At 43.9% G+C, this 25535-nt stretch overlaps 1 protein-coding gene across 10 annotated transcripts in view; it reads left to right on the plus strand.

Moving 5' to 3' along the window:
• The window catches only part of TENM4 (teneurin transmembrane protein 4), a 3204727-nt gene that overhangs the window by 2399724 nt on the left and 779468 nt on the right, over window positions 1-25535 (plus strand). The window lies entirely within an intron of this gene.

A 25535-nucleotide genomic window follows, 5' to 3' on the forward strand; every position in this document is an offset into this window, starting at 1 on the left:
AGTCTGAGCTATAGTTAATGTTGCAAATACATGTCTATAATGATAGCATTATTCATTACTTTCAGGTATGTAGGATATTTAAATACCCTAAACCACCTGTAAACAAATGAAAATTTATGTGAGTCAACCTGGGTGAAAACTGAAATACTTCCTTTGGGGCACAGACATGAGTGCTTCCAAAGTGCTCTGAAACAGTTTGTTCTTTTTGGTTGATTAAGCATGCTTTAATTTCACAGATCCCAGTTCTGTTCTGCAGACATTCTTTGAGGATTGGAAGGACTTCCCAAAGGAAGTGACTAATCATAGAATGCTAGAATCGGACAAGACAGGGACAGCCCTAATCCAACCCTGACATCTTACAGACATGAAAATGGAGGCTGGGGAAGGAAGGTGCCTTGTCCACAGTTGCAAAGTGGTGGGGTGAGGAGTGAACCGACCTCCTGGCCCCACTGAGCATGCTTGCCCATGTACCTTGAGGCCTCTGCTAAGCCAGGCTGCTTTCCACAGATAGAATGGTGGCAAGGTCAGCTGAGGCTGTGTCTAAATGATCAGAATTAATGGATTCTGAATGAATGAGGTTTTCTGCCCAAGTTTTAGGTTCGAGGACTCAGGAGGCACCCGGCCAAGGTTTTGGCATTCTTTGCCCATGATTCAGGCAGGGCTGCTTGGTTGGGTGCTCTGTCTCTACTCAACCCCTCTTTCTGTGATCTGTGTTTCAAATCCATTTATATACGATAGCTTTGGGAACTACTGTTTTTTTTAAAAAAATCGAAAAGCAAGTTGTATTTTTATTGTTTCTGCCATAACATAAAGGCTCAAAGAGTTGTATCTGTTTCCAGTAGCTAACAGTTTGGAACAGTCCATTCTTAGAGGCCCAATTCCAGGAGACCGACACAGAGGAGATTTTGGGCAGCAGGTTGATACCCCTCTCGAGCTCAAGTCAGCATCTTTTACTTGTCAGCATAGGCAGTAATAAGGCACATTCAGATGGGCTCTCCATAGCCATCCTTTCTCCTAGTCCTTGGACTAATACTGTGGACTGAGAGGCAGGATGATTGCAGTCCCTTGTCACAGTGTAGAAAATGAGACTCAGGTTAGTTCAGTGGCTTTCCAAGATCACCAGCTACTGTGCAGCTGAGGTTGAATCCAGGTCTTCCAGTGCAGCGTGAAAAGCTCTTTTTACTGTTCCAGGCCAGCTATTCTGGGATGTCTCTTAGGGCTTTGACTTTGAAGGAGGTGCCTTTCCAGTGCGTGCATATGCTCGTGTGTGTGTGTACACGTGTGTTTGAGTGGGGTTGCAGGCAGGACCAAGGGACCTGTTTCCCTTTGAGAGCAACATCAAATTGAATTTTGAGGTAGAGAGATAAATCATATGTGTCTTGTGTTTCTGTTACTCTTTTTTTTTTCTGTTCGTAATATAGGGTACATGAATAAGCTCTATGCAGAGCCAAAAGGAATTGCTTTCTTTTGCTTAAAATATTTGCCATCTCGGATTTATCTGTGTGTGCACGCATATGTGAAGATATATATTTTTCTCCTTTTTTTGCAGACATGATATTTTTTATGTACATACTTTTAGACTGCCACTTCTAAAAGCAAGGACATTCTTCTACATAACCATGATGTGATGTTTATACCTAAGAAATGTAATAACAATTTACAATTATCATCTAACTTCTAGTCCATATTCAGATTGCCCCAATTGTTCAAAAATGTTTTTATGGTTTTTTTTCTCATAAGTAGGATACAAACAAGATTTATGCATTACATTTGGTTGGTGTGTTGAACCAACATTCCTAATAAGCAGTTTTCATGAGCTAGAATCATCTCCAAATTAGAGTGAAACAACCCGCTCCAGCTGAGGCAGCTGTTAGGGGTTGGCTGTGGAGGTCTCATTGGAACCTTGTGTCTTCTCTCTCCTGTCTGCTGACCAATCAGTAGGAGGAGCTGGACTCACTTTGTCAGGATGGAGCATCCCAGGGAGGCAGGGAAAGGCAGAGCTGCCTAGCTTCTTGCTGGAAAAGGCTCTAGAGTCCATGAAGCTAAAACCTGCAGTCCACAGCCAGTTTCTTAGGAAGCAGGGAGTTTTGCCAAAGGAGTTGTGAGCAGCCTGGAGTGTGAACCTTTAGACACCTTGGGAACTGGGGACAATGGCCAGGAAGTTTGGGAATCCTATGTGATGAAATGAGGGCAGATTTGGAACACAAGGTGCCCAGAATGTGTATTTTTACTCTGACTTCATTTTTTGCTTCTCATTCTATTTTTTGGTTATAGCCCTTTGAAAATGAACCTGCCCTTGTGAACATAAAGAAATGTGTTTGTATTTGCAGTAGCCTGATGTGATGGCCCTTAGTTATTACCACATCATTAGGACATGCTGTAACTAATGCTTCACGAAGGTACCCGCCACGGGTGCCTCTGGCACCTGCCCTTGCCTTTGTTACATAGTGACTCATACCTGTGTCTGCCTTCCTTTCTGGACTGAATGTTGTCTAGTACCATTCTTAGTGCTGACACAGTGCCTGGCTGTGGTGCAGAGAAGATGCTTGTGGAACAGGCCAGAGCAGTTCAGAGTTGTAAGACAGAATGTTATGGGAGCAGATAGGAGAAGAAAAAAAATAAATGAATGAATGAATGAATGAATGAATGGATGCATGCACAAAAACAGAATCAGGAACGTTTTCTGAGAGGTTAGTAGTTGGAAGTCATTGGGAGATGTGATATTTATTTGATAAATATTTATAAAATATTTTTATACCACAGTGCTGTCTTAATCACTTTATAAATAACTCACTTAATTTTCTTAAAAACCTAGGAAGTAAGGACTATTACTTTTCCTACCTCGTGTCTGAGGAAACCAAAGCATAGATAGGTTAGGTGACTTGTCCAAGGTCACATGGTTAGTAAATTGGAGCTGGGACTTGATTCCAGATAATTCGGCTCCAGAGTCTACTGTCAGTCACCTGACTGTGTGTGGATTGGGGTTGGGTGTTCCAAGGTCAGGCAAATCACTTGGTAACTGATGGACCCCAATTGTCTTACCAGTGCTGTCGCTAAGGCTGTCCTGGGCTGGGCTTACAGACAACAGAGGGTCTGTCACCCAGCTGGGCCACCGTGAGGGAGCTGGCCTTCTTTACCATTCCTGGGGCCTGACGTCTCACACGCTGTTGGTAATCCTTGCGAGGCAGGCTTTCCGTGACGTGGATGCTTCTTGAGAATGCTCTTGGGTTTTACCAACCAGCTAACCTGCTAGCAGAGCTGGGAAGGCTGTGTCTTCCTGGGGTGTTTGGGAGGGCTCCTGAGCTGTCCGGGTGGCCTTACCCAATCCATGCCAGGCCTGGCCACCAGGGGCTGACTTCTAGCAGGAAGGCTGAGCCAGTGCAGTTCTGTTGTGCTGTGGCTGAGCCAAGCATCAGCGCTCTGCTAGAGCACCTTTGCAACGATGGAGTCAGGGATATCAGCTCCCACTATCATGGAGTTTCCTCTTGAAGATGAGCATTTGTTGGTGTTTAATAATGTTGTTCAGTGGTTTGAATTGCTGTCCAATACTTGCCTTCACACATTGACAAAGCTAAAAGAGGACTATCAGAAGAGTAGTTGGAAGAGAAGTGAAACATCCCATCAACTCTTGTTGAGGCTTTGATCACTTCCATTGAAGAAATTCTTCCTGAGCTTACAACTATGCCTGGAGATGAGACAGAGGAGACCAAAAACCAAAAACTCCCAAACCTCAGGGAGCTTGCAATCTGGTGGATGCCCCTCTTTCCAGCCGTTGATGGAAAAAAAGACTGGAGGGAAAAGGACTGTGGCAGAAGAGCACCAAGAAGATGCAATAAATGACAAGGGAGAAGAGAGGAGGGCTGCAGCGCAAGGCCAGGAGGGTGGTGTAGTCTAAGCGCAGTATAGACTCTGAAAACCTAGTCCTGATTCCTGCTTCTACTGCTTACTCGCTCTGTGATGGAGAGCAAATCACTTCTATCATGTTCTGAGTCTCGGTTTCATCAACTGTAAAATGGGCTAGTGATACCCACCTGGAAGGGTTGGTGTGGAGTGCCGAGGGCATTGTGTTAGTCATTGTCAAGCAAAAGCAAGGGGAGAGCCATTTAGCACAAGGATTTATATTGCTACTCATCTCAGCAGGATTTTAGGACAATTCTCAGTCACTGCCATTGTGGCCTCTAGACTTCTAGGGAGCCTAATGAAAATAGCATGGCCTGGGAATGATCAAGGGCTTAGGAATCAGGCAGGCTATGTTTCCCACTAGCCCAGAGGCTTTGGGCTTACCTGTTCTGAGCATCACTTTTTCTATCTGTGAAATGGCCAAGTAGCCTGGATGGAAGGTCTACAATGTAGAAACAGAAAGCAGAAGCGAGTACAGAATATAGGTGCTGGCCCTATAATGAGTGACCTTATCCATTTGATGTCTGTGTATGTGTATGTGTGTGTAGAGGGGCACAGGGATGATTAACAAGGGGATAGATGACAGAGGTAGACCCGACACAGAGATCCTCAAAGAACCCTCCCTGGAGAGTGCAGGACTTACTATGGAGGTTTAGAGAGAAGGTAAGTGAAAGAAACAGGCAAGAAAGAACTCACACTTGTTAAATGCCTACCATGTACCAGGCACTTCACATTTCCTAAGCTCCTAGACTTCACTGTAAACCCATCAGGAAGGCAATACTATTCCCACTTTGAGATGGCTGCAGGAAAGGTCAGAGAAGGCAAATAATTTGCCCAAAGTCACAGCTCTTTGAATTCCAAAACTCTTTCCATTAAACTTCTCTGTCTGTTCACACATATGTGTTAGGACAGGACTATATTCTGGGAAAAAGATGGAGTTGATATCAAGTGATAATAGTGTAATTTCTGTTTATAGAAACAGTTGTAGGGGAAGTCATTTCAAAGTGGTCATTTAGTCAGTTATTATTTGTTGAACCCAGTCAGGCACAGTTCTAGGTGGTGGGGATGGAGTAGAACCAGGCTGTCTGCCCTTGGGGAGTACTAAGAAGAGGAAACAAGTAAGAAAGTTCAGAGAGTGATCAGAAAGGAAAATAAACAGTGTGGTATGATGGAGGACTGGGGAGGTGCTGGGGTTTGTCTTAGTTTGGGTTCTTCCTAAAGCAGGCCTGGAGACAAGGATTTGAGTACAAGCAACTTATTTGCCAGGTGATTCCAGGAAGCCTGATGAAGGAGTAAGGAAGTAAGATGAGAAAGGGAGGGAAGATAATAGAGCAAGCTTGTCTAACCTGTAGCCTGCGGGCTGCATGCAGCCCAGGATGGCTTTGAATGCGGCCCAACACAAATCTGTAAACTTCCTTAAAACATGATATTTTTTTGATTTTTTTTTAAGGTCATCAGCTATCGTTTTAATGTATTTTATGTGTGGCCCAAGACAATTCTTCTTCCAGTGTGGCCCAGGGAAGCCAAAAGATTGGATACCCCTCTAAATAGAAGGTAATCTAATGATTAGGTTACAACTGTGAGCAACTAGAGCTCATTCCTGTGGGGACCCTCAGAGACACACTGTACTTGCTGGACTATTGTTCCATCAAGGGCCAAGAAAACTGGGGTATGTATCCACCAACAGATGTTCCTCACTGGTTGTGGATTGCTTCTGAGGATGTTAATTTCCAGATATGTCCACCCTACCCCATGCATGGCTTTCCACCTTCAGAGAGTCCCAAAGCAGAGAAATGTGTGTCTGATTTGAGGTAGGAAGTCTTTATGGAGTGGAAACTGTCTATGGAGGCTGCAGTTGGGTTGAGGGGATCCACAGTGTCTGCTACAGATGGTGTGTATGGTCAGGGAGGCCACATTTGAGCTGAGACCTGAACAAGAGGGGGCAGCCATGGAGCAGCCAGAATGGTTCCTGGGAGGCCATTCTTCCACCCTCATTCATGGGAACCTGCAGCTCCAAGAGTGAAAGTGCATCAGCAAAGGCCCAGCTGGTGAAAATCCCTAGCCACGCTGGATACCTGCTGCCCCTCATTTCATCTTGACCCCTCTTCACTGGGTCACGCAAATAGGCCTCACTCTCACGAACTTGCGAATAGCCTTAGAAATGTATCTCTCATCAAATGATTTCAGTCCTGCTCAAGTGCACCAGAATCTACCTTTAAATGCTTTAAACATTCCCAGACAGCTCTCAAATGTGCCCAAGTGTTCCCACCACTCTACCACACAGCTATTTTTAGCTCCAATGCCAATTTCTATTCCTTAATATAATCTTTCTTTCTGCAAGAGAAGCTCACAACAAAATTTATCTCTACAGCTTATTTTAAAACCACCAGCTCTCATGCATGGGTGCGCGCGTGCATGCACACACACACACACACACACACACTGTCCCTCATAAACAACACTTTATAATTCAAGCAAAGGAAGACCAAAAGGAGAACTTAATGCTTCTCATTTATTCCATTCAATAGTAAAGTGCCTTGACAAGGCCATGCAGTTATATTGTTATGTGATAATTACTAATTCTGCTTTGAGCTTCCATTGAGCCCAGATCCCATCAAGCACCTCTAATTTTGCCTACAAGTCCTTCTGTACCACGTGATGGGTGCTAGGGAAGAGCTGCCCTTCTTAGCTCCCAGGATTTGGCTTTGGTGGGTTCCCACCACATATGCCTCCCTTTTTCATCAGCCATCATTTTCTAACATCTCTATGCATAGAAAAGACAAACTTATTGGGATGAAATATCACAATCCCCAAAATGCAATTTTCTTCCTTTCCATCTCCAATAAAGCATGTAGTAGAGAAGTTATTAGACATTTTTCCTAGTGGATTGTTTTTCAATAATGTTAACAAAGCCAGTTTGTTGAATACCTGTATATGCCAGGTATTTGGGAGATTATTACAAAGATTACATATTTATTTAATGTAATCCTCACAGTGATTTTATTCAATAGTGATGTTCTCTTTTTTAGATAAGTAGCTCTGCCTCTGTAACTTACACATAAAGCAAATGGAAAAATGAAGGTTCTGACCCAAGTCTGTCTAATTCCAAAGGAAAAATCAAGTTTCAACCCAAGTCTGTCTAATTCTAAAGCCCATGACTCATAACCTGGCATTTCTCGAAGTGTGGTCTCCAGACCAGCAGCATGAGCTTCACCTGGGAGTTTTTTAGAACTGCAAATGTTGGCCAACATTCAATAGAGTTGTTTTCTAAGTTTTCTTCTAGGATTTTAACCGAAAAGAAAAGATGGCTGGGCATAGTGGTTGGCCAGCCATGGTGGCTCACACCTGTAATTCCAGCACTTTGGAAGGCCAGGGTGTGCGGATCACTTGAGGTCAGGAGTTTGAGACCAGTCTGGCCAAAATGGTGAAACCCGGTCTCTACTAAAAATACAAAAATTAGCTGGGAGTGATGGCGGCAGGTGTCTGTAATCCCAGCTACTCAGGAGGCTGAGGTAGAAGAATCAATTGAACCTGGGAGGCAGAGGTTGCAGTGAGCTAAGCTCATGCCGCTGAACTCCAGCCTAGGAGACCAAAAAAAAAAACAGAAAAAAAGAAAAGAGAAGAAAAAAATCTTCAGGTTGCACACCAGAACTAGTAAGAAACTCTGAGGGTGAAGCCCAGCAATTCCTGTTAACTAGCCCTCTAGGTGATGCTTAGTACAGACAAGTTTGGGAAACACTATTTGTTAACTACTGATAAAGAGTTAAATGAGCAGTTAAACTTTGAAGGAGGTTAAAATTTTTTGATCTTCTTTGTGAATATAATTAAACTTCCCCCCTTATTTGTGAATATAATTAAAGTGATACAAATTTCAACAAACTTTTATTTTTCTCTTAGAAACATGTCTTTTTCATTTTGGTAGGTTTGAACTTTCTGTCAGCTACCCGGATTTGTATCTAGATCTCACTACTTATTAGCGGCAGGATCTTGGGAAAGTTGCTTAACCTCTGTAACCTTGGTTCCAAGTCTGTGTATTGCAGATGAGCAGGATTCCTATGGGTATCGAGTCAGGATCTGCAAAAGTGTTTTGCATAATACCACACATAAGTATCTAACAAATATTAGCTGGTTATTACTAATTACATGATTGGTTTCCTTGTTAGCTATTATTAGTAACAGTTTCTAAACTGTTTAATGCTTTTACATTATATCCCTCATTAAGAAGTTCAGCATCAGTTTTATAAAGCAGTTTTCTATGACTTGCCTAAGTAACTTTTAAATCCTGCCGTTCTTATGTTTGTATCTTAGCAGTAAGTAGAATGATCAGAGTGACTATCTAGAAGAGGCCATCAATGTTCCCATAAAAAATTATTTATGGAAATCTGACACATAGTAGGTGCTCATACATGTTTGTGGAGCAGTGAATTGAGTGAATGGTCAGTCCACACAGGCCACTTCTGTCCAAATATTGGCCTCATACACTGACAGGTTGGGGTCTGGGGGCAGGAAGCTGTCTCTGGTTCTCTATTGATGGGCCCAACACACAGCATAGAGCCTGGCATAGAAGTAGATCCTCTGTAATTAATTGATGATTAAATTTTTTTGCTTTTCTTTTGATATAGACGTGCTTGTTTCCTTAATCTCTTCTATCCTAAAATGCTTTGGGATCTGTTAAGGAAAGATCAAAGTAAATATATATTTTTCTCCCTATGTACTCTGCTGCCCATATTTTTTTTTTAAATGAAGTTTTCAAAGAGCTATCAAATAAGACTTAGGAGCCAGGAGACCTAGATTCTCGGTTCTGCTTTGCTGCCAGGCTTAGATGTGACAAAGGCCTGACGCTTAACTCTAGGGCTCTTTTATTCCTGTGTAAATGGAGAAGGCTGGACTAGATAGGTGTTTTCCACGGGGGACTGGGACCAAATGGTTGTGTGTGTTACCTAAGCACAGTGTTAAGTAACATTGAATCACATGGTGAGAAAGTCTTGTTTCAATTCCTCTTTAATCTTTGTGATTTAGTGGAGGAGAGAGACTGATTTTGGTGCTGGTAGGTATTTAATACCTCACCGATGCTTATTCATCTCACTGTTAAACAGAGACCTGAGTTTGGATGAGGAGGTAACAATATTCACCTTGTTTTGTTTTCATTGTATTCATTTTTTAACCTTTTTTTTCTATTCATGAAAAGATGGTGTTTTTTCACTTAAGATAATGGGATACATTTTCCTTTTAAAATAAATTGACTCCAGAAATAAAGAGTCAGTTGAATTTGAAGGAAAAAAAAAATACGCTAGGTTAATAATAGAGCAGATTGGCTGGGGTTGTGGCAGAAATTGAAAAGATGGAAGGAGCCTAGTGCCACAGCTTGATGACTGCCAGCAGGTCTCGGGCGCTATGGTGTAGGGAGGAGAAAACCTTGTCTTTGGTCAGGATTGCATGTCTGTGCAGTTGGGCCAAGAAACATCAGCCGTGGTGTAGTGATTAAGGCTGGAACCACCAAAGTGAGCCCCCTTGCCAACCTGGAGATCACCATAGAGATTCTGGTGCCAGCTGTGGGGCAGGGCCAGATGCATGTATTTGCAGACACCTCCATAGATGAGGTTCTTGCCCATCCAGAGTTCCAGATAAAAACATGCAGTTAAGAGCATATCTAGAAGCTAAAATTTTTTTGGAAATCATGATACATTCAGAGAAAATAGATGGACAAAAATGTTCACCACATCATTTTTAATATGCACAAATGATTGGAACACACCCACCTACTCGACATTAAGATAAGATTTAGTTATGAAATGCCTGGACAAAATATTGTATGTCTATTCAAAATGATACATATGGGGAATTGTAGAGATGTAGAGACATGTTTATGGTACAGCGGAAGGCGGGGGGAATGGTAGGCAAAATTACAACTATAGCTTTATTTCAGCTATGTAAAGGACAGAAACAATTACCGGTAAATATGTCAGAGTGTTACTGGTGGTTATTTCTAGCTAAAGTGATTATGTGTCTTTCAAAAATGCTTTTTATTTTTTACATTCTAAGTCTTCTTCCACAATTGTGAATGTTGACTATGCCCTCCCTTTCCTGTCAGCTCACAAGCATCCATCAGACCCAGTTAAAATCCTGTTTCTGTCCTGAGTAATGTGTCATCTTAGACAAGTCCTTAATTTTGTGATCCTCAGGTTCCTCTGCTGGAAATTGGGAAGAGTTCCTTTCTCATGGGTTGCTATGAGCAGTGAGATGATGCACGAGAAACACCTATGAGGGTGCCTAGCTCATAAGTCTCTCAAGAAATAGTATCTGCCAAAATAATACTGTTATTACTAATGTTATTGTTACTGTTTTCCTTATTATTACCACTAGTGAATTTGGAAGGGATAACAATTTACTAAACCAAAGAGTCAAGCTGTAAAAATGTAATTCTGAAGTTCTTCCCCTCTGCCTGTTGTATAAACACACACAGGCATTCAGAGTGACATAAGTGAACAAATGCACATGTGCACACACCCTTCTCTGGCGGTACACGCTCCCTGTGCACACACCCTTCTCTGGCGGCACACGCTCCCTGTGCACACACCCTTCTCTGGCGGCACACGCTCCCTGTGCTAAAAGCTTCCATATCAACAGATTCAGGAACCAAAGAACCAGCTTCATCTGATCCTCTTTGTCTCCTATTTTGTCTACTGTTCCCCCCAACTTTCCACCGTACCATAAACATTTCTATACATCTCTACAATTCCCCATATATATCATTTTGAATAGATATACAATATTTTGTCCTGGGATTTCATAACTAACTCTTAATGTTGAGCAGGTGGGTGTGTTCCAATTATTTGCACCTATAAACACTTCCCAAGGCATTTTTTATCTGTCAGACTCTGTGCTCCACACATGCAACATTCCTTTTTTTATCTTTTTTTTTTTTTTTTTTGAGGCAGTCAGCATGTGGTACTGACTCATCATCAGGCTGGAGCACAGTGGCATGATCTCAGCTCACTGCAACCCCAGCCTCCCAGGTTCAAGCAATTCTCCTGCCTCAGCTTCCCGAGCAGCTGGGACTACAAGTGGGCGCCACCACACCCAGCTAATGTTTGTAGTTTTAGTAGAGACGGAGTTTCACCATGTTGGCCAGGATGGTCTCCATCTCTTGACCTCGTGATCTGCCTGCTGAGCTTCCCAAAGTTCTCAGATTACAGGCTTGGGCCACTGCACCCAGCCTTTTTTTCTTTTTCTAAAAAAATGAGGTAAAATTCACAGAACATAAAATTAACCACTAGTCATTCTAAAGTGGACAATTGAGTGGTGTTTAGAACATTCACAGTGTTGTGCAACTATCGCCTCTATCTAGGTCCACGGCATTGCATCACAGCACAAGAAAACGCTGTACCTATTCAGCACTCACTCCCTGTTTCCCCTTCCCCAATCCCCTGGCAGCCTCCAGTCTGCTTTCTCTCTCTGCAACTTTGCTTTTACATTTCACTCCAGCCACACATAAAATTGGACCCTTAAGTTTTCTTAGTTGGTGCTCATTGAGCTTTCCCATTTGCCATTTGGTTAAAGATCCTGTGAAATGAATAAGTGGACTAAATCCCCACTGCCTTGTTTGGAAATTTTAGGTTCTTTGCAATTGAAACCAAAATATCTCCGTGAATTCATTTAAAAAGCAGATTTTCTTTCCACAAAGGATTTGGGACTGTTTGGGGCTTAATGTCAGGTGATCCAGCTTTAGTCCAGATGAGGGCCCCTTTCAAGAAGCTTTGCATCAGGGCAGCAGCTTCTGCTGAGGGTCAAGGTCCTTCTGAGCTGGGAGGCTGAAATGGAGCACACCTGGCTCTGAGCCAGTGCAGTGCTTTCTTGGGACTGCCCTGCTTGTCCAGGAACTGAACATTGGTTCAAATGCTGGCTCTGTCATTCTCTGGGCATGTGACCATAGCCAAGCTAATACACCTGCTAAGCCTCAGTTTCTGCATCTCGGAAAGGGTGATCATTGTATTTTGCAGAGGATTAAATGAGATAAGGCTGCTCAACCACCCCTGCCAACCCCCACAGATTTTTTGGCCTTATAGCTTTGCTTGTATGTATGAAGTGCTGAATGCCATTTCTGGTGCATGTGGTACTGACTCATATCTCTTCATGTGCCACGCTGGGTACTGACTTGTGGAGTGGATAGTGGATGAGGGAAGAAAACCGGGGATGGGAGGAGTGGGAGAATGTGAGTGTGGAGGGGTGGGCTGCCTCTTGGGCACTGGCAATTACATGACAATGGAACAACATTGCAATTTAGTTCTGTCTTTTTTGTTGTAACCCACCTGGCAACCGAACAGCAATGGGAGATGGAGAGGAGATCAAATTTGACTAGTGAGTCGCCCCTTTTGGTCCCTTCCTTAGAGTAAGCCTCAGTTTCTTCAACTGCAAAATGGAACTATCAGTGCCTTCTCTGACCACCTCACAGAGTTGCTGTGAAGAAAAAGTGAGATAAAAATGTACTTCAAAGCATTTGTAAACTGTAAAGCGCTGTGTAAATGTACCTGATTATTGTTCATTTAAAAGACACTGTTTTGTTGATATCTCATGAAAAATAATGCTCCTCCTCCCATTTAGTCATGGTGACAACCTTTTTGTCATAAATGTGCATGGGAGAATCATTGGTTAGCAGGTGTTTTCCTTTATCCAAGTGGTCTGAGCTGGAAAATATGGAGAATTCCTTCACTAAAGGGCCATATCTTTTGCTTCTATTGACAGCATGTCATGTGGAACTCAAAATTGCCTTTGCAGATGCAGATAGATTGCATCTATTAGTTGTCTCGTGTCATCATGACCTGCCAGAAGGGAAAATTAAATGTGCCTACAAATATTTCAATATTTATGTTGTGTGAAGTTTTAATATTCATTTGGAGCAGTGAGTGGAGAAAGAGAAAAAAAAAAAGACCACATCCTTTACTTTGGAAATGCAATGGTTCAACAAGAACTCATTGACTACCTACTATGAGGTAGTGAGTGAATGATGTGCTAGGGTCTACCAAAAAAAGACACCAAATTTTAATATTGACAGCTTAATGTTTGCATACTTTGTCAGAAGTCATGGAGAATTCAAGATCAGGATTCTTTGCTCATTTTTCCGGGGGAACTGATGAAATCTGCCCAGAGGCCAAGAAGAGAGAAGTAGGTGAAGTGGCTGCAGAGTAGAGGTGTTTGTAGTAAAATTGGGGAAGAGAAGAGAGGGGCAGGGGGAGGATCAGACCTCAGGAACACACTCCTGCCTGTTAGGATGTGGGTGTGTGCTTGTACTTGTGGGTGGGACCAAGACACAGGAGTCAGTAGCCAGGCATTATAAAGACCAAAATGCATTGAATAATTGGATGGGAAAACACACACAAGTAAAGGACTCTTAGCAAGTGTATCTTTTCCAGCAATGCAGAAGTGAATTTACAAACATATTGTTACAGCTGTGAAGGGGCAAGCTCTACTAAAGGGATAGAAGATACATGAAAATAAGTTGTATAGTTTATGTTTTAATTTAAGAATATGTTGATGATTTTTGTCACTGATATTCAATGTTTTGAATATGTTGTCACTGTCATTTTTCTTTATATAAATGTGAAAATATAATGATTTTACAAGTTCACTGGTGACTTCATTCCCCTAACCCTATTTTTTCCCCAGTAAGGTCCTAAATTCCTCAAGCCTGACTTCTCCTGCCCCAGGGGTTTTCAGAAACCTAACCCCCATGGTTGGCAAGGGACTGCTGTGTGTGAAATGGTAACTGCCCTCAAGGAGCTTACAATCTAGCTGGGGGTAAATGACTTGCACATGAACACAACTAGACTGTGAGCTTCTAGAGGGCAGGGACCTTACCCTAGTCATCTCTCTTCTCACCCTGCACACCCTCCCTGAGGGATCTCATCCATCCCCATGGCGTCAACCACCACCTGAGGACCCTCTAGGCCTGAATTGTCTCCTGAGTGCCACACCCAGCTCTCCAGTGTCTCCAGTGTTCCTCCCCGGGTGGAATGCTGCACGGGCACTGCCAACTCGACCTGCTCACCAAAACCCAGCTTGCCACCTCTCCTCTGGGCCAGTCCTGCCTTCCAGGCTCCTGGGCTTGGTCCCCCAAATCAAAGATCCAGGAGTCACTCTTCTGGACTGAGCTTGATGGAAAAGTGCTTATGTTTGAATGTTAAGTAAAATGGGGAGCTTATCAAATATATAATGAGCTCATTGATGTGAAGTACCTAGATGGAAAGAGAAATGCTTCAGAATGTATTAGTGGTTGCCTCTGGTGCTGAAATGATTGATATTTTCTTTTCTGACACCCTTGTGCTTTCCAAATTGCCTGCAAAGAATTTTTTTACTTTTGTAACCAGCAAAAATGTCTAATAAAAATGATTGACAGGTCTCCATTTGTGTGTCAACTTTTCTGGGAATTATTGCTTATTCCTTTGTATCTCATAGAGTCTGAGGCTCCAGGGTTAGACAGCCTCAGCATGTGTTCTTACCCTGTTGGGGAACTTGTTGCACTGTGTTCTTTTTATAAGTCGGCTCTCCCATTAGACTGTGAGCTCTGAGAGGGCAGGAACCATGGGTACTCATCTTTCATTTCCAGTGCTTAGCACAAGGCCTGCACATGTAACCGCTCAATACACATTTGTTCTTTAAAGGAAGAGAGGGAAAGAAAGAGGCAGGAAAACGAAAAGGGGGAAGAAGACTCTAGAATTCTAAAATTTTATACCTCCATGGATCCCTTGTATTAATTTCTGTCCCCAAGACTCTTTGTTTATTAAGTTTTCAAATCTACTGTACCCCTGATTTTTAACTTGGTAATTTGAATTTTTCTTTCTTTTAGTAATCACAGACCTTATACATCCCAATCTGAGCTTCTTCAGGGCCAAGTCTGGCATATGTCACCAGCGCTCCCAAGTCTGACTTGAGGAGAGTGCCCCCTGCCAGACACCTAGGGCATGGCATGCAGGACTATCCCCGGTTCTCTTCTGGAGCTGAGTATACTTTTTAGAGCATCTTTTAAAGTGGAACAATGGCAAACTGCAATGTCTGTGGGAGGAAGAGAGCAAGGGAAGAAGTGATAACAGCAAACTTCAATTGTGTGTTTCCTCTGTGCAGGCACTGTGTTATGCATCAACATACACTGTCCCCTCAGCCCTCACAGCAGCTCTGTGACACAGGCACTATTACCATCTGAATTTTGTAGGCAAGGAAACTGAGGCTTAAAGACTGACTAGATGGGGAACGTGGAATTTGCACCAATTGCAGAGCTTGGATCCAGCACTGCATCCCTCTCCTGAAGGTCCAGGAAGAGCACTGGAAGGAGAGGGCAAGAGAGATGCTTGGGGGGAGAAAGGAGCAGTGTTTGCAATTTCAGAGCCTGGTTTGGGGAGGTGCCAGCATAGGGGAGCTTAGCTGGGAAGGCACAAAGCCCTTCACAAGGTCTGTGACACTTCAGAAGTTGTAGGCAATTTGTTCCATGTATGTCTATGGTCTGGGAAGGTCTTCAAAGAAGTCTGTGTGGTTAAAAAACAATAATTGGTTAAAGAAGCAGACCATGGAGCAGAAGCATTGCAGTGACTGGATTCTGGCTCTGTGCTGCAAATTTAACCACTGAGTGCCACCAACAGAGACGGATACAGGGATATGGTTTTGTTGATGAAGCGTCTCCCTCACAGAGGACTTGGAGAAATAATCCTGGGGTGTGTGTGTGTGTGTGTGTGTCTGTCTGTCTGTCTGTCTCCCAGGTATTTAGAATCAACTGATTACCAAATCAATCAACAAATATTTATTCTAGCAGAGACTTGATAGCTCTCTGGTTTGTCAGGGTTGTTTAGAGAAGGATTTCTGCCTTGGGTGGGAGTTTGGGCTAATGAGATAATAATAATTACCATTTATTGAGTGCTGGTTGTGTGCCAGCCAACTCTGCTGGGCACTTTATATACGTGATTCCACTTAATCCTCACAACAACACTGACAAGGAAGGTTTTATAACCCATTCTTTTCGGAGAAGGAACTCACAGGGTTTGAATGTCTTGCCTAAGGTCATAGTAATTCAATCTATGTAAGTAGAGGAGCCAAATTTGACTCTACGTCTGTTTCCAAGATTCCACATGTTCCTCTCTGTTTCTCTTTCTTGATGTGCAGTGTATGTGTTTCCACCAGAACTAAGATCCATCAAATTATCAAATTAATAAACAAATGTATTCAAGCAAGACTTGATGCCTGTTAATTAGCCAGGCTGTATTATAAGGGAGCTTTGCGGGATGTGCATGGTGGGTCATGCCTGTAATTCCAGCACTGTGGGAGGCCAAGATGCAGGGATCACCTGAGGTCAGGAGTTCAAGACCAGCCTGGTCAACCTGGTGAAACCCTTTCTCTACTAAAAATACAAAAATTAGCTGCATGTGGTGGTGGACACCTGTAATCCCAGCTACTCAGGAAGCTGAGGCAGAAGGATCACTTGAACCCCAGAAGTTGCAGTGACCTGAGATTACGCCACTGTACCCCATCCTGGGCAACAGAGCAAACTCAGTCTCAAAAAAGAAGAAAAAATAAGGGAGCCTTGCTTTGAGTAGCATGTTGGACAAAATCACCTTCAAGTTTCTTTCTAACTTTATGGTATCTCTCAAATTCCAAATAATCAAAGTTTTTAATCTTTCTGATAGAAACTTTCTGGTAAAAATTGCCATTCTTCTCCCCAGTTCTTCTTCCCTGGCTATGGCAGCAGGGACCACAGTTCTTCTCTGCCTTCCTAACAAATTAGGCCTTGTTCATAAGTATTTCAAAAAAGAAGAAAATACCCATGTAAATATGGGAAACAACTACTCATTTCAGCTGATTCTCCTTCCCCAGAGAAGAATATGGAACCAGTAGATTTCTGCTTGCTAAAAGCTGGAACTCATAGTATGTGCCTGGTGTATTGGTTTGCCTTCAGGAAATTGCTCACTCCGCAGAGTGAGAAATGACATAAGAAATGCTATGAATCTTGGGTAGGTGAGGTCTGGGGCTGTCTTCATGTTTCTGCCTATGGAGAGTCATGGTGCAAGGTAGTTGCAGTGACATCCCCCTGCTGAGTAAATTCTGTTCTTTTGTAATGAAAGATGGCAGCCTGGCCTGCTGGGTGAGCACACTGTACTGCTCAGGCCTCTGTGCCTTGATGGTGCTGTTCCCTCTGCTTCTGTGCTTGGAATGCCTTCATTGTGTCCACTTAGCCAATTTCTACCTATTCTTCAAGCCTCAGTTCCAGTGTCTTCAAGGGCAGGCAGTGCTTTCCCATCTGCCATAAGTCCACTCCACCAGCCTCTACTTGGGCCCCAGCATACCTTATTTGTCTGCCATCTCCTCAGTTCAAGAACCCAACACACTGTGGCCCCCCGACCCCGCTCCTTTTTTTTTTTAATAGCATCTGTCTATCTTCTTTCACAGAGCCAGGCACTCAAAATATGTTTATTGAATACAGTGGAATGTATTCTGTGGTCAGCCCTGCACATGTTCTACTTAAGGTTAGGTGGTATTGGGTCCATACTATTTAGTAGCATAATCCAGGTAGGTCTAAAAAGAAGCTGCTCGTTTGTGCAGCAGTTTCTGGTGACAGGTGTGTTTATATCCCTGTCCCCCTCACTTGGTGAAGAGGAGCCACCACTGTTAGTATTTCCATAATGTAAGTGGATGAGGAAACCAAAGCAGAGAGAGGTTAGATGGGCTGCCCAGGGTCATGGAATTTTTAAGTGCAGTGACCCTCAGGCCGGCTCTCTCTCAGGGCCCTGAGAGGTAGGGCTGGCTGAACATTGCTGACTTTCAAAAGCACCTGACCTAACTCTCAGCCACGTGAGATGCCCCCACCCCTACTTGTCTGCTGCTCCTGAAGATTCACAGGCAAATCAAGCCTCTGCCTGTTAGATTCTACTTTGAACTCATGGTGCAGCCGGGAAGTGGGGGCGGGGGTTTGTCCCAGATTAAAGGACACTTGGTGGGGAGTTGCAAAGCATAGGAAAAAATTAAAAGTATAGAATGTGGTGCAACCTTGGGCCACATTCTACATTTTCTACCTTCTGTCTGCACTGGACTCCTTATAATTTGTCTTGCACAAATTGGGATAAATATAAATAAGCATGCATATGTAAATTCATTCATTTAAAAAATAGTCTCTCTGAACCTTAATTTTTCTTCAATGGGAATGATGATGTCTTTTGTGCAAGGATGTCACGCAAATTTAATGAGAAAACGCATACAAATGGGCCTTGCATGGTGACAGAGTTGGCATTTCCAGACTGTTTTCCTTCTAACTTTCCACCATGCAACCTCCACTTGACAGTACCTGTGGATTGGTTTGCTGATTGCTCTCAAGCCCCGGAAGAAGAGAGAGGGAAAAAAGTCATACAAATGGCCCTAAATTTTGGGCCACTCAGCAGCCAGCCCTCCCTAAAAATTCTGAGGTAAGAGAACCATTGTCAGGCAGGGTGAAGTAGCTCAGGCCTGTACTCCCAGCCCTTTGGGAGTCCAAGACAGGCGGACCACCTGAAGTCTGGAGTCCAAGACCAGACTAACCAACATGGAGAAACCCCATCTTTACTAAAAATATGAAATTAGCCAGGCATGGTGGCATATGCCTCTAATCCCAGCTACTCGGGAGGCTGAAGTAGGAGAATCGCTTGAACCTAGGAGGCGGAGGTTGCGGTGAGCCGAGATTCAGCCATTGCACTCCAGCCTGGCAACAAGAGGGAAACTCAATCTAATTAAAAAAAAAGAGAGAGAGAGAACCATTGTCAATAGAAGTACCGTGACCCCCAGATGTGAATGGTCTTCCTGGCTCCCAAAGCCTCCTAACCCTCTGCACTCTCAACTTACTCTTACTCTATAGTTGGCTGCTGGGGTGTCCTTCCTTTGGTACTGTTAGTAGCAGCTACCTCTGGCCTAGAAGGGAATTAATCAGATGCCAAAAATTTGGAGATAGCCAGTTAACTCAGGAAATGGTATCTGGAGAAGAAGAGGGAATGACAGATCTGTGGGGTTCCCGGGTAGTCTTGTAACATGTAGTTGGAGGGGGCAGGCTTTGAGTCACTGAGAACTGGGTTAGAATTTGGATTCTGTGACTTACTGGCTTTCCAGCTTTGCTCCAGTTACTCAGTTCCCTGGGCTTCAGTTTCTTTATTTGCAAAATGTATATGTTAATAACAAGAATACCTAATAACTATGGGGCTATGTCGAGGCTGAAATAAAATCATGTACAACAATCGCTGAGCATGCTGCCTGGTACATAGTGGGCTACTGTGAATTTTCTGTCCCCAGCCGTGACTACCTGGAGTGGCCTTTGCCTCCTTAGCTCCAGCTTTTCCCTGAATCTCAGCCCTTTGAGTGTCCTGCCCTAACACCTCAAGCCAAAATCAGTGACTTCCTCTTCTGAGGCCCAGAGGTCTGCCATCTGACCTATGAAGTCCCTGCACCTGTGTCCTTGACTAAGTTCTGAAGCCTCCTTGACACAGTGCTCAGGAAAAACTCTTTCAAAGAGGAAATGAAAGGCAGAGTCCCTTGTATCAATGACAGCAGCCCAGTTTCCCTCAACCTTTGCCTTGACAAACCAACTCAGATAGTATTTTCCTTTGAGTCTGTCTTTCTTGGCTTTGGTTGTGATTCATAAAGTTATTTAAGCTACTCTATTTTCTCTATCCCTGAGAGACTAAATGGTCCTATGGAGTGTGAATCAGGGAGAGGAGAGGTCTTGGGAGACCCAGTGGCCACCAGGCCTGAAGGTTAAAGGAGGGAACCATGCATGTGTCACAGCTGGGAATCACACAAAAAAAAGGGAAGCAGGCCAGGCTTGGTGGTGGCTCACATCTGTAATCCCAGCACTTCGGGAGGCTGAGGCGGGCAAATCATGAGGTCAGGAGATTTAGGTCATCCTGGCTAACATGGTAAAAACTCGTCTCTACTAAAAAAATACAAAATATTAGCTGAGCATGGTGGCATGTCCCAGCTACTTGGAAGGCTGAGGCAGGAGAATCACTGGAACCTGGGAGGCGGAGGTTGCAGTGAGCCAGATCATATCACTGCACTTCAGCCTGGAGACAGAGCAAAACTCCATCTGAAAAAAAAAAAAGGAAGGGAAGCAGATGCTTTGGCTAGGCCACTGGAGGGCTATTGTGCCTCTAGCCATTCCTTTGCCTGCCTCCCAATTAGTGCTGCTATTTGGCAGCCATTTCTTCGCCCTGGGGTGGAAGGGTCCACTGCAACAGTGTGAACAGCTGGGCCACTTTGGGAGCCAGGAAGGCAGAAGTGACAAGACCATTTAGGTCTGGGGATCACTGGGCTTCTATTAAGGATGGTCCCTTGTCTCAACTTCTAGGAGGGACTGAACCCTGAGTGGCCCAATTTTGTGTGGTATTCTTACCTCCTACTTTCAGGGACTTGCAATAATAAAGCAATCGGCACACCAATCTATAGCTACTCCTTGAACAGGAACTAGATATTAAGCATAATACAAAGAACATGAGAGACAAGAAGCTAGGATGGAGTAAGACACAAATAAAAAAAGGCCTAATTGTACCATATAGTGGGGGAGGGTATTAAGATTCACACAGTTGGAAAGGCTGGAATTCTAGGAAACCATTAGACAGGGCAGAAAAAGCTTACAGAAGGATCAAGCTTTCATCTGAATCTTAAAAATGTGTTGGCCAGGAAGAAGTAGAGATGGATGGAAAGGACATAGGCAGAGGGAAGGTCTGCGCAAAGGTGCATCCAGGAAAATAAATGCATGAGGACTTGTTGTTTGTTGCACATCTGCTGAGAGCTAGTTGCTTGGTATACCTACTAACTATAAACTGAGACTAATCACCTCCATTTTATAGATGAGTAAACTGAGGCCAAGGAGCTCCAACTAGCTCTTTGGCAGCTCAAGAACAGGGACAAATATGTCTTACTAATCTCTATATCCTGAGTACAGAGACCCAGAACAGGCCTCTGATAAATACTCAAGGATATTAAAGGTCATGAAGCAGAGCCAAGATTCGAACTCAAAATCCCCCATGGCTTGTGTTGTCCAGTCATTGGAGTGAGTATAAAGTGTTTCTAAAAGAGGAGAGGTCAGTAAATATCCAGAAAGGGATGGGGGGAATTCTGAATGAAATCCAAGAGATAGGACCTGATGCTCTCCCTTCTGGGAGTCCTAGAAAGCCCCTGGGCTGAGTGATGTGATGCCTGTGGCTTTTTGGAACTTGGGCGAGTTTGTCAGCAACAACATAAAGCTGCTGACCAATTGAGTGGGTCATGTTTTATCCTCTTGTCACATTTCCTCAGAGCTCCCTGTATGCCGGGTCCCCTTCAGGAACGTGTTTCTGGTTGCAAGGTCTTGTCCAAATTGTCCTCCATGTAGACTTTGAACTCTGTGCAGTCAGGAATGGAGTCTGTGTGGTTCAACTCCGGATCCTCAATGCCTGGCACTGAAATATAAGAGGCACTCAACTATCATCTGATATATCCTTTTTAGAAAACGGTAATTGGTACCTGTACAAATCATTTCCAGAGGGATCTTGCCAACAGTGAGGGATTCGAAGGCAAATGGCTGATGTGAAGAGATGGGAGGAGATGCAGGTATTCATGGAGGAATTAGTTGCTTTCTTCTGTGTTGCAACACTTGGTTCATCTGTTTGGGCACTTTCTCCCTGTCTTGATTGGTATATTAGCTTCCTACAGCTGCCGTTGCAAAGTACCACAAATGGAATGGTTTAAAACAGCAGAAATGTATTTTTTCAGAGTTCTGGCAGCTAAAAGTTGAAATCCAGATGTTGGCAATGTTGGCTCCTTCTTGGGGGCGAAAAGGGTGGACTCTGTTCCATGCCTCTCTCTGGTTCCATGCTTCTGGTGATTGTGACAATCCTTGGTGCTTCTTGGCTTGCAGCTGGTAAGTTCAGCCTCTGCCCCTGCCCTCACATGGCTGTCTTCCCTCTGCATATCTTTGTGTCTTCACAGCATGGGTCCCTGCTCTCCGTGGGTGTGCCTGCCTGTGTCTTCTCTCCTCTTCCTATAAGGACATCAGTCATACTGGGTGAAGGGCCTGCCCTATTCCAGTAGAACTTCACCTTAACTTACATCTTGATTACATTCACAAAGACCTTGTTTCTAAATAAGCTTGTATCCACAGGCACCAGAAATTTTGATTTCAATATAGCTTTCAGAGGAACGCTCTTCAACTCTCAGTAGTTGGTTATCACATATTAGTGTTAAACAAAATAATACTTCTACATGGCGTTTTATGGGTCATGTGACAGTGATGATTGCATTAAATTCTCACACTAACCCTAAGGGTAGTCAGCATACTTAGCCCTATTGTAGATGTCGAAACTGAGGTTCAAAACACAATTTGCTCAAAATTATAGTGTAGAAGTGACAGGAGGAGTACCTGAAGCTGGGACTTCCAACTTGAATATGGTTCTTTCCTCCTGTGCTTCTGACCTTGGGAGCTGCGGGGGTGCGGAGGCATGCCACCCTCCTCACATGCCCACAGGGCCCACAGGATGCTTGAGGAGAACCAGGTGCTCTGTAAATACTTGTTGGCTTGAATTGCATTCAGGAGCTCACTCTGGCTCTGGAGGGAACCTCCAAGGGTAGCAAACATTGACTCTTACTGAACATGTCGGAGAGTTTAAGCCACATGTTGAGAGAACTAGGGCTTAGTGAGTCTGTGGGCATTTCCACAGGTGAGATGTTGAATTCACTCTACCTCATTCCAAGTTGCAGGGAGCCAGGGTTCAATTCTCACTTTCTTCCTTTCAGAGAACAAGCCTGAGGCCTCTGCCAAGGCTTGTTCTCCCCTCTTGTCTGCTCCCCTCCCTCCTTTAGTCTCACCCTCTTCCTCCAGGCCTGCTTTTACTCTGATGCATCCCCCAGCCCCCCACTGCCAGAGCTAGACAGCCATCTGCTCCTCACTCCTGGCTCCCATGGCCCCAGGGCAAAGTCCAGACTCCTGCTGACTGTAGCGGGCACTGCATCTTCTGGCAGCACCCTTTTGGAATACACCCTTGTATTTGTGTATGACACAAATTGTGTAAAATACCGAGTCCTCAGTAAGACTCGGCTCTTCCCTGTTGCCCATGTGCATCGTGCCTGCCTCTGCACCTCTGTGCAAGCTCTCTTAAGTCCCTATTTCTTCAGCCCACATTTCTCACTTTTCAATCTCATTTGCCATTGTTAAAATGAAGGAGCTGTCTGGAGGCTGACACAGTCCCATCAGGTTAACACTTCACAAGCAGAAACAGCAGCCCCTTCTTAGGATATAAGGATACTCTGGCAGCCACTGAGGACTGTAGGATGGCTTTGCCATTGTCCCATTTTGTCTTTAAAAGCATCCTGTGAAGAAGCCAGGATTACCTTAGTCTGAAGATGAGAAAATGGAGACCCAGAGAGATATCTGTCTAGGAACTTGCCTGGCGAGCTGAGTTTGAATACTGCTTTCATCAGCTGCCAACCATGTACTTTTGGGCAAATCTCTTGATCTCTGAGCCTCTTCTTCTTTAAAAGGAGGATCTCTGAGCCTCCTATTCTATTCAATGAGGCTGTTTTGAGGCTTAAACCCAGTAATCTCTGTGCATGTTCTCACCTGCCATATATAAGCACTCAGTTGACTGTAGCTGGATTTCAGAGTGGAAAGAGAAAACCCATGAGAGAAAAATAGCTACAAGGAAAAGAGGTTAGAAGCCTGGAGGGTGTGGAAGAGGCATGAAAGGGGAGTTATCAGGCACTCTGGGGGCTTTGGGGATGAAGCTAGGGCCTGATACTGCTCATATTTGGTGTCCAAGGTGCGGAGACAAAGTGGATTTCTCATTAAATTCTTAGTTATCTCTTCACTCCTTCACTGTATATGGATCACTCTGTCCCTTCTGAGTGTTAACATGCTGGGAATTTCATGTGTCATTTTGGTCAAAAGGAGAGAAAGGGAGAAATAAAGGGCAGGGTGGGTGACTGAAGCAGCCCAGTAAGGAAAATGTGTTTAATCAGGAAGAGCTTAAAGATCTACAACCCTGCATCATGCTTTATGAGTCTGGAAGATGACATTCAGAGGGGCTCTGTAGCTTACCTAGAGTTGCACAGCAATTAGATAGCAGAGATCAGGACACCTGTTTCCCAGCACCTATCTACCCCTGCTGTGGCAGGAGGGGCAGGGCCCCGGCAGCACACTCTGGGAAGCCAGGACCTGTGGTGGATTGCCTGTATCCTGGTTTACTTACCCCAAATCTCTGTGTGATCCAGGAGTACACAAAGAAACAACACATGGGGGCATATTCTCCCTGCGACTTTCCTTTTTTTAAGGGAAATTTCACTAGCAAGCAACCCAGCCATCCTGGCTGCTAATGTAGCCTGTCACTTCAGTGCCCCAAGGCCACTTGCAATTCACAACAGTGGGTATCTCCTAATTAACCAATGAAGTAACTGTTCCATTCACCTTCTTCCTTCTGCCTCCAGGTTCACAATATGCTCTCTCTTACTCAACTTCAGCACATGCCTTCTCTGTCCACCCAGAACTTCCCTGTGAGCAAACATCATAAGGAAAGGGTTATCTTGGAATGTAAGACAGGGGATTAAGGCTTCCGCTCTGAGACCCAGCCCCACCTCCAAACCCATCCTGCAGCGTTCCTGGAGCTAAGCCACTGTGGATGTTGGCTGTCCTTGACCTCAGAACTGGATTTTTCTGTCTGAGAACAGGCTGATGGAGTCTGTGTTGGTTATAAGTAAATGTTTTCTGCAATATCAGCTGCATAAAAGAGGAAAGCCAATTTTATTTCTTGGATCCCAATAATATATTGATTTTTTTTTTTTCAGAGAGAAATAAAAAGTCATTTGGCTATGGCAAACCAATTTTCTGTATCTTTTGGTGGAGGGGAACAATAGAAGTGCTCATAGCTGTCCCATGGAAATAATAAATGCATGTCCACAGTCTGTCATTGAAAGCCCTTGGGGTCAGGCATGTTTTGGAATTTGGTATGTTTTTGGATTTTTTAAAGGAAATAGGGTGCATATACTGTATGTTATGTGACACATGTGGGGCTGTGCTCCATAATCAAAGCCATTAATTTCTGTGCAGCAAAATGTATGATTGTTCACACTAAGTAGGAAGAATAAAGACAGTAACAGTAAATAGCTTCACATCACTTCATGTCAGGTTTTGCCTCCAAATGAGTTATTAAAAAAACAACAACCTTTTGGTTTTAGAATTTTTTGAGTGTTGGGATTGATAAGGGCCTGTGGCTCTATCTGAGTAATATTTGCTACTTTACTATATAAATCCATAGAGAGATGGCGATTGCCTGTGTGAGACTGAATAAATCACTTTTCAGTAGTTCCCAAAGACAGGTGGACCTCCGGTACCCTAGGGGATCCTGGTTCCACTTGGCATCCATCCCACAGGCTAGCAGAGGTCAGGCCCTGAGAAGGGACCTGAGAAACACGGGGCGAATAAATGTATCTGCAGGGTCACTGTTGGCCCAAGGGCTGCTGGGTCCCAGGAATTGGCCTACTGTTGAAATTACGATGGAAAATAAAGTAACTATAAAACGATAGCAGTATCTCACCCTTGTAGAACACTTACTATTGCCAGGCATTCTTCCAAATACCCTACATATTTTAACTCACCAAATTTTTCA

This window comes from Callithrix jacchus, chromosome 10 (assembly GCF_049354715.1).
Source record: "Callithrix jacchus isolate 240 chromosome 10, calJac240_pri, whole genome shotgun sequence".
NCBI lineage: Eukaryota > Metazoa > Chordata > Mammalia > Primates > Cebidae > Callithrix > Callithrix jacchus.